This window comes from Homarus americanus, unplaced genomic scaffold (genome assembly GCF_018991925.1).
Source record: "Homarus americanus isolate GMGI-L3 unplaced genomic scaffold, GMGI_Hamer_2.0 scaffold15667, whole genome shotgun sequence".
Taxonomy (NCBI): Eukaryota; Metazoa; Arthropoda; class Malacostraca; order Decapoda; family Nephropidae; genus Homarus; species Homarus americanus.
Window position 1 is genome coordinate 3,888,978 of NW_024726107.1, and position 8,550 is coordinate 3,897,527.

The window sequence follows — 8,550 nt, forward strand, 5'->3', positions numbered from 1 at the left end:
TTTCTTCACCATTTTCTCTGTTAACCCTAGTAATTAATTCCTTGTTTTTTTTTACTTTTTTCTTTACAGATCAAATGGCGAGAAAGCTTTTCTCCTTCTATTCTGTCTTTTATTCTGGATCTTATTTTTTAACACTTTTACAATTTTTGTTCCTTAATTCATTTATTCTGGTTTTCAGTGCCTTTATTGCTTCATAATTCACATCAAGGTATTTAGCTTTTTCATAAAGTTCTCTTAACCTACTTTGAAATAAATTGATTAGCCCATATTTTTCTTACGACATTCTTTTACATATTTTTATAAAACAGTTCTTACATTCTAGTTTAGCACATTGTTCCCACCACTGTAAAATATTCTGGTATGTGTTTATTTTCTCTTTAACATGTTTCCAAAACACTCCAAAGTTTTCCCGTACCTCATCAGAGTTTAAATACTACAATTCAGTTTCCAGAAGCCTCTACCTACTTTTACATTTTTGTTAATGTTTACTTTTGACAGAACCAGTGAATGGTCAGAAACACTAACTGGAACAGTATCACATTTTACTATTTTGTTCTCAAGTCCCTTAACATAAAGCCTATCAATTCTTGAATCATATTTATCCCTAACATATGTAAACTCAGGTTGATAATTATGAATCATGGCAACATCCTTAAGTTTTATATCCTTTATAAGAGTTGCTAAAGCTTTGGACACCAAACCTTTGTTGTCATGATTGCTACAATCTCTCATGCTGGTAACAGTTAAAATCTCCCCCAATCATTATATTTTCAATATTTTTTCTGATATAATATAGTAAATCATCAGAAAACAATTCTTCTCTCTCCCTTTTCTTTGTATTCCCCGATGGGGCATAAATATTAATAATAGAAACTATATGATCTAGCACGGAAACTCTGACACATAAAATTTCGTCATTCTCATCCATCTCATAGTTAAATATTTTGAAAGTGGAATTTTTCCTAACTAATAGTGCAGTTCCTCCTTTTAACAAATGTGTACTGTTTATAATAATTTCGAAGTAATCATTTAGATAAGCTAATTTCCCTGGATCCTAAACATTATGTTCCTGTATCATAAGGATGTCAATACTTAACAACAGATAATAGTTGCATTTGTTTACCTAACCTATTTAGACCATTCACATTTAATGTTGCAAACATTATATACATATTAATTATTGTTATAATAATGTAATAAAAAAATTCATTTATTTACTGCGTTGCTGTGTTCAACGCTTATTAAGTTTGGTTCTAAGGGTGAAATTGAGTGGGCCTGTATACGTGTGTGTGTGTGTGTGTGTGTGTGTGTGTGTTCTTTACAATTATACCATTATTTATTCAAGGTTTGAGATAGGTCAAATAATCTGGCAAAAAGGCATATTCTCGTTACAGGTAGGAGTGACGAGGACAAAGAGTGTTTCCTGAAGAAGCAAAACACAAGAACTGTGAGTCTTCAGCAAGTTTCAACTAACACCAGCAGTGAGTCGTGGCGGTACTAAAAGATGGTGCTAAGACAACCTTTCTCACACCTTGTAAGCTGAAGTTCCATTGCTTAATATAGCACCTCACAAAATATACTGAGAAAAGCTTAAGGAAGTTCAGACATTACAGGAGGACGAAGTGGAACACGCCAAGAGAACTCTCAAGTGTCTCTGAGATCTGGTGAGGTGGTGGAAGGCTGGACATGGGCACCATGACGTTGACAGCTCCAGTGGTGATGGTGGGTGTCCTACTCGCCACCAGTGCCCCAGGTTAGTGAACACGAGTGTAATTGTCGGCGTGGGAGAGCTCAGACACTCACAGGGAATAGATTTGCAGTTGGTTGCTTAAGTTTGTCTTATTTTCAGACAATTTAAACTTTTAATATCCCTATCAAATAAGTGCAGTAACTTTTATTAGAATTTTGAGCAGTCAAGATATTCTAGAACTTATATTATTATGCTACTTCTACCACGATGTTGCTGAAATATCGAAAGATTGTGAAATAAAAGAATGAGCAAAAATGATAAATTAAACAATTCACGCAACTGGGATGACCTCAGAATGAACGCCAGGCCACTAAGGCCACCAATGAATTGGTTATATCATAATATTTACTACAAATTCGAAAGAATTTTTCTTTGGAAAATATGATATGAACAAGGCAAGTGACAGGTGATAACTGAACGTGAACTTGATCAGAAATGATCAATATCTTTACTCATCCTATACTGAGCCTTTGAGGTTTAACAATGAATAGCTGTCATGGGATATAAATACGTATGTCAACTGTGTTACCTTATGAGAACCAAAACTGTAACTTTCAAGGTATGTTCAGGAGACACCCCCACCCTAGTTAATATGCTGATAGTCCCAAAATTTAAGGTTGCGTGTTTTCTTGTAGTAATGAAAAAACGGCCACCATATTTTATTTGGTCACACCATTTTTCGAATACCGCTAAGGAGTGAACCAGTGGACTATTCGTCTTGTATCTGAAAAACCCATCGATATTCATTCCTAAAAACTTTCCAAATTAAATTCCAAAATTATATTTTCACCCAAAAATAAATACTGTATGAGACTCTTCTCCAATATGTGTGCTGTTTTTCGGACAAAAAATTAAAAAGGTCTTTATATAAAAGTTGTAGAGCACTTCAAAATCCCTGGCAATCATGGGCCACAGTACAGTAAGCACTTTTTGTGACCTGCACCATAGATATACCTAATACCTAAATTTGTCGATAACACAAAAACTAATTAAAAATGAATAACAAAATATCAATTATATCTTGATGAATATGATTTACGAGTGTTTAATTCATAAATGAATGACTTAAAATAAATATGGAACAAACTAAATAGTTCCCCAAATGGGACAAACGGGGTATATAATATAAAGTAATAAAAAAATACAGTAATCTGGTCTAATTTCACTTTGTTTTTAGTGCGGGTGGCGATCCTGGTTCATCTTCGTCATCAATTAGAATCTCATCCTCTAATATATAACCCACACCTTCATTATCATTAGAGACCCGGTTCCTACAGCTGTGTACGCCGCAGTACCCGAACATGGGTACTTCTGCATTTACAACTTAGCGTTACCAATTCTCTGTCTCCTTCAGGTAAGAACCTCGAACCCTGAAGAGTGAAATTTAATTATTCACGAGTGGGAGGGAGAGTGAGGGGGGGAATGTCGGGGTACATGTCTTTTTGTACATACGTGGTGAGGAGAGGAAGTGTCTATAAGTTGGGAGAGGTTACAATGCAGAATAACTATTTGACAATAGGGTTTCCTTAGCTAAGTATAATGGTCTAGCGCTATCCAGATGAAAATGCTATAGTTACAATAGGATAAAAGGGGGATGAATTCGTGTTCTAAGTAAAGTGTTCCTTTGCAAAAGGGGTCCTTTATGAACAAATGAATTATGGATATGTTTGAATCTACATATTGTAGAAGCAGCGAAGTTTTCTTTAATCCCTTGACTATGAGATGGAACTTTCCCAGCTGAATAAAATCGTCTGGCGGTAGCCAGAATAAATAGATACGAATATATAAGCTTTGGGAAGAGTTCCCTTAACTTGGCTTATTTATAATTAAGTTGAGGGGTTAAGTTACAAACCCAAAATGATCTTTTCTCCTTTTATTTGTAAAAATCCTGTATATTGGCCACAGTGTATTGGTAGATGCACCGTAATTAACACTGTTAAATTGAAACAGTTTGAATTGAAACACTTTATTTAGCCAGAAAAACACAGAAAAAAGTGGATAATAATAACAATATTAACATGGCTGAGCCAGTTGAGAACCTGAGCTCTCTTTTAGGCACCTGATATATACAATACATTTATCTCAAAGAAGTATTATGTAACATTTAGTATCACCTGGAATAGTACAATAGCATTGTGGAAATAAGAACATCTCATAATGTTACTACGGTTATCATTTCAATATTTATTTATTTTATTTATTTATTATTTGTTTTAGTTTTTTTTTATACATAAATTACAGTAGAATTGAAAAACATAAGTATAATGGGGGAGCAGTACAACATGGGTTGTACAGTAATAAGGTTGAACAAGAGGACAGAGCTGTCAGGATTATGTCTTGTTGGCAATTATGTTTATTGCAATGGTAATTACTTATCTATTTTACATGATAATTTCCGATAAAACGGTTTTGATGGTACAATAAAAGCAGGTACTGTAAATATAGTAGGTGTTACAAGAAATATTAATACTTAGACAATAGATATTTTTTAAGAGATGATTTAAAGGAAGGGAGCATAGTCTTTGCTGGGATGGGTGGGGGTAAGTTGTTCCACACCTTCACACCGTGATATTTTATGGAAGTCTGGGACTGAGAGGAGTGCATGGGGGGTGGTCATACTAGCTCTGGGTGCCTTAAGTTGTAACTCTGATTATTCCGGAACTGGAAATAATTATTGTTAAACAAGTGATTGATAGATTTGTAAACAAAGAGGGCACAGCAGTATGTGTTAATATCTTCGAATTTTAACATTTTCAATAGGGCAAATTTTTCGTTTGTGTTTCTGTTTTTTACAAGTAGGCCATTGTCCGTACAACTCTCTTTTGTGCAGTAACCAGAGATTGTGTTTTTTTAAGAGCCAGAGGCCCCCCATAGTGTGTGACAGTGTATCAGGTGTTGGTAAGCAAGATCATGATAGATTTCTTCCATTGCTGTGAGAGTGAGTGACTGTCGAGTGTGATACATGATGCCGCACTGTTTATTGACTTTACTGTAAATGGCTTGTATGTGGTTTTTCCAGTTAAGTTTCTCATCAACAATAACTCCGAGGAATTTAGTATTTTGTCCCCGTTTGAGGACTGTATTACCAAGGTACAGGGAGTCCAAGTCTGGGGGGGTGGTAAGTTTTTCCTTTTGTGAAAGATCGTGTAGTGAGTTTTCTCAAGGTTTAAGGTCAGTTTATTACGTATTACCCAGGTCCTGACTTGAGTCAATTCAGTGTTCATAGTTCTCATCAAGGAATGGAGGTCTGAATTGCTAGCATAGAGATTACTGTCGTCTGCAAATAAATTGTATTTTATGAGTGTGCTGGCGTGGACTATGTCGTTTATGTACAACAAAAACAATACTGGACCGAGTATAGTAAACTTGTGGAACGCCATACAAGATTGGCGAGGAGTCAGATTGGTGATTATTATAGCAGATATACTGCATCCTGTTGGACATATATGAGGTAAACCAATTTTGGGACAGATGCCTAACGCCGTAATGTTCAAGCTTTGAAAGGAGGATGGTATGGTTGACAGTATCGAAGGCTTTAGAGAGGTCCAAGAATATACCGACTGTGAATTGACTGTCATCAAAGGAATTTAAAATGCCATTAGTAAAGGATAGCAGAGCACTCTCAGTCGACCTTCTAGCTCTAAATTCAAACGGATATTTAGTCTACTACATGCTAGCTTTTCCAGTATCTTACTCATGGCTGGGAGGACTGATATGGGGCGGTAATTCTTGAAGAGACCTTTGTCCCTAGAATTTTTATATACTGGGTGAACTTTAGCAATTTTCAGTTTATCCGGAAAGACACCACTAAGTGAAGGAGGAGTTACAAATGTGTAGGAGAACAGGTAGTAATAAGTGGCCTGCTTTCTTAATGATACTCATTGGTATATTGTCTTTGCCTGCTGCTGCATCTTTGGATATTTTTATGATGGCCAGTAATTCATCTGCTGTGACAGGGGATAAGAACAGCTCATTTTGCTGTCTGTTTTGCAGGTAGGCTCTAAATTCCTCATGGTGATCAGGGATGCTCTCTGCAAGATTTTTGCCAACATTAATGAAATATTCATCGAAGTGGTTGGCAATCGGGGAGGGTTCCATTACAACTGAATCATTTATCATAAAAGCTGAGTGGGGGGCCGAAGGCTGAGTGTTCCTGTTCTGAATATAAAATTATGGCATTCCAGGTTTTCTTATTGTCGCCTGATGCTGACTGGAGCTTATTTGTATAATAGCTACATCTGGCTTTTCTAACTGTTTTATTTACTCTATTTCTGATACTTCGGTAAGCATTACCGAGAGTTATGGGTCTTTTTGCAATTTTTCTTTGGAATTTGTGTTCTTCTTTTATCATTATCTTAATTTCGCTTGTGATATAGGGTTTGGAAATGGATACTGTATAATATGGACATGAAGTAGTACCTTAAGCTGTGTATTCTTATATTACTCTATTAATTATGTATAGTAAAGTATTACAGAACATGTATTAATCCTATGTAATGTTTCCATTTATTATGCACCGTGTTATGTATATGTATTGTCATATTTACATATTATGTATTCAGCTTGTGAAAACTGGCATCAGTGCATGCCAGTGCGGAGTGATACATGGAGTTGAGATCGCTAGTCCTTATGGCGTGGAAGCCACCGTTTATTTGTTCCTCTGTATTTGTCTCCCATACGAGAATAAAAACCTATTTTCAAGATCACAAGTGTTTGTGTATACTCTCAGTAGTGTAGAACATTTTGGGGGTATCAAAGACAGACATAGATGGCGCAGTGAGATTTCTCAGTGAGATTAAGAGTGAATTTAGCCTTCCCGCCGGACTGTGTTGTTAATGGCGTCTCGTCTTCAGCTTCGCCAAGGATTTACAGCAAGACTACAAGCCTCAGGATTTACAGTGTTGTGAAGTGCTATGCTGTGTAAAGCGCTGTGCTGTGAAAGTGAAGTGTTCTGTGAAGTGCTGTGTTGTGTATTTTAATCAGAATTGTCTGTGCAAACTGCAGTCAGATGACTGAGGGAGCTGCCCAGCAGTACATCCCCTCCTGCTCAGGTCATTGAGTGACTGAGCAGTGAGCAGTAAGACAACTTCAGTTCAGTTGCGACTTGCGCCGAGCTGCCTCTACGTCTGGCAGCGCGCCAAGCCTCCCGGCAGCGAGCCATACACACACACTCACACGCACTCACAGGCCCACTTTATATTAAATTCTTGTGTATTACTTTAAACTTCTGTAATTCTGTGCATAGATTACGAGGGGTTGACCCGGTCTCTTGCACAGATAGAGTACAGAAGCTGTCAGCATGTCTCACAGGGATCAAAATGATTCCCTGGACGATGGGGTTATGAGTTTAAGTTTGGGAGATCTCTCCCCACCCACACTCATGCCCCATGCTCCCCACATTGGCAACGCCCAATCACCCACAGAATCTCCTCGTTCGTCGCGAGTAAGCTCTCCTGCGGTGCCTGCGTCCAAGGATCTCCTTCAACTGATTAAGTGGATGGAAACTTCTCGAAGCCAGGACGACGTTGCAAGGAGAGAAGAGGAAGAAATTCAGTACAGAGAGTCTGAAAGACGACGCCACGAAGATGAACGAAGACGCAGAGAACTAGAAAATATACGTAGAAGTGAGGATGACCTGAGAAGAAGAGAGGATCAAGCCAGATTTGAAGCCTTGATTTCCCTGTTAGCCCCCCCCACAACGATCTACTGTACAAGATTCTTCTGCTACTACTAATGCTGATATGACTACGGGTACTGGTACCTCATTTCCCAGAGTCGGTTCAACAATTCCTCAAAAGGCTGCAGCACAAACGCCTCCCTCTCTGAAGTCTGACGCTTCTTATCAGATATTTCGGGAATGGCGTCGACGTTGGCAAGACTATGCAACAATGGTTGACCTGTCAAGTTTACCACAGCCTAAACAGATGATACAGCTTCGTATGTGCCTGTCCTTGGAGACACAACATACTCTCGAGCACACACTTCAAGTGCCTCCTACGACAACTCTGACTGTAGAGGCCGTGCTTGACAAGTTACAGGAACATGTTAAGGGACAGCGCAACGAAGCACTTAGAAGAAGAGAACTCCTCCAATGTAAGCAGCTTGATGGAGAATCTTTTGATGCATTTTTTGTAAGACTGAAAAGATGTTCAGAGGAAGTTGATGTTTGTCCTGGAAATTCTCAAGTTTGTGAAGAGACACAACTCAAGACAATCATTTTAACGGGTATTCGAGATGAAGAGCTAGTTCAGCGTCTCATTTCACTTGACCCCACTTCCTCCCTTCAAGATGTTGTTACAAAATGTCGAGCTTACGAGGACGCCAGGTGTGCGACTTCAGCTTTACGTTCACAACCTGACCAGGTGAGGGCGGTGTCTTCCTACAGAAAGGGTAAGAAGCAGCAAGGTAACCCCACCCCTCACCCTCCAGCTACACATTCAGCAGCAGCTTTGTGTAACAGCTGCGCGAGACAGCATGATGCCTCCCAGTGCCCAGCTGCTCAAAGCGTGTGCAGAAGTTTTGCTACCGTCTGGGTCACTGGGATTACACAGTCAAGTGCCCTGCTAGCAAAGTTCAGTGCAGACTTTGTGGTCGTGTGGGCCATTATGACAAATGTTGTCGTAAGAAGACACAGAAAGGACACCACCAAGGATCCAAGAAGTCATCCTCAGGTAGTGCTGGCACGCCCCCTCCTTCTGGCAAGCATCAAGACGCTGCGCCCAGTAGTTCCTGCCGTCGTATTCATTGTTCCACAGACACGACGCCCCAGCACATCAGTGTCATCATTTCTCACGGTAACT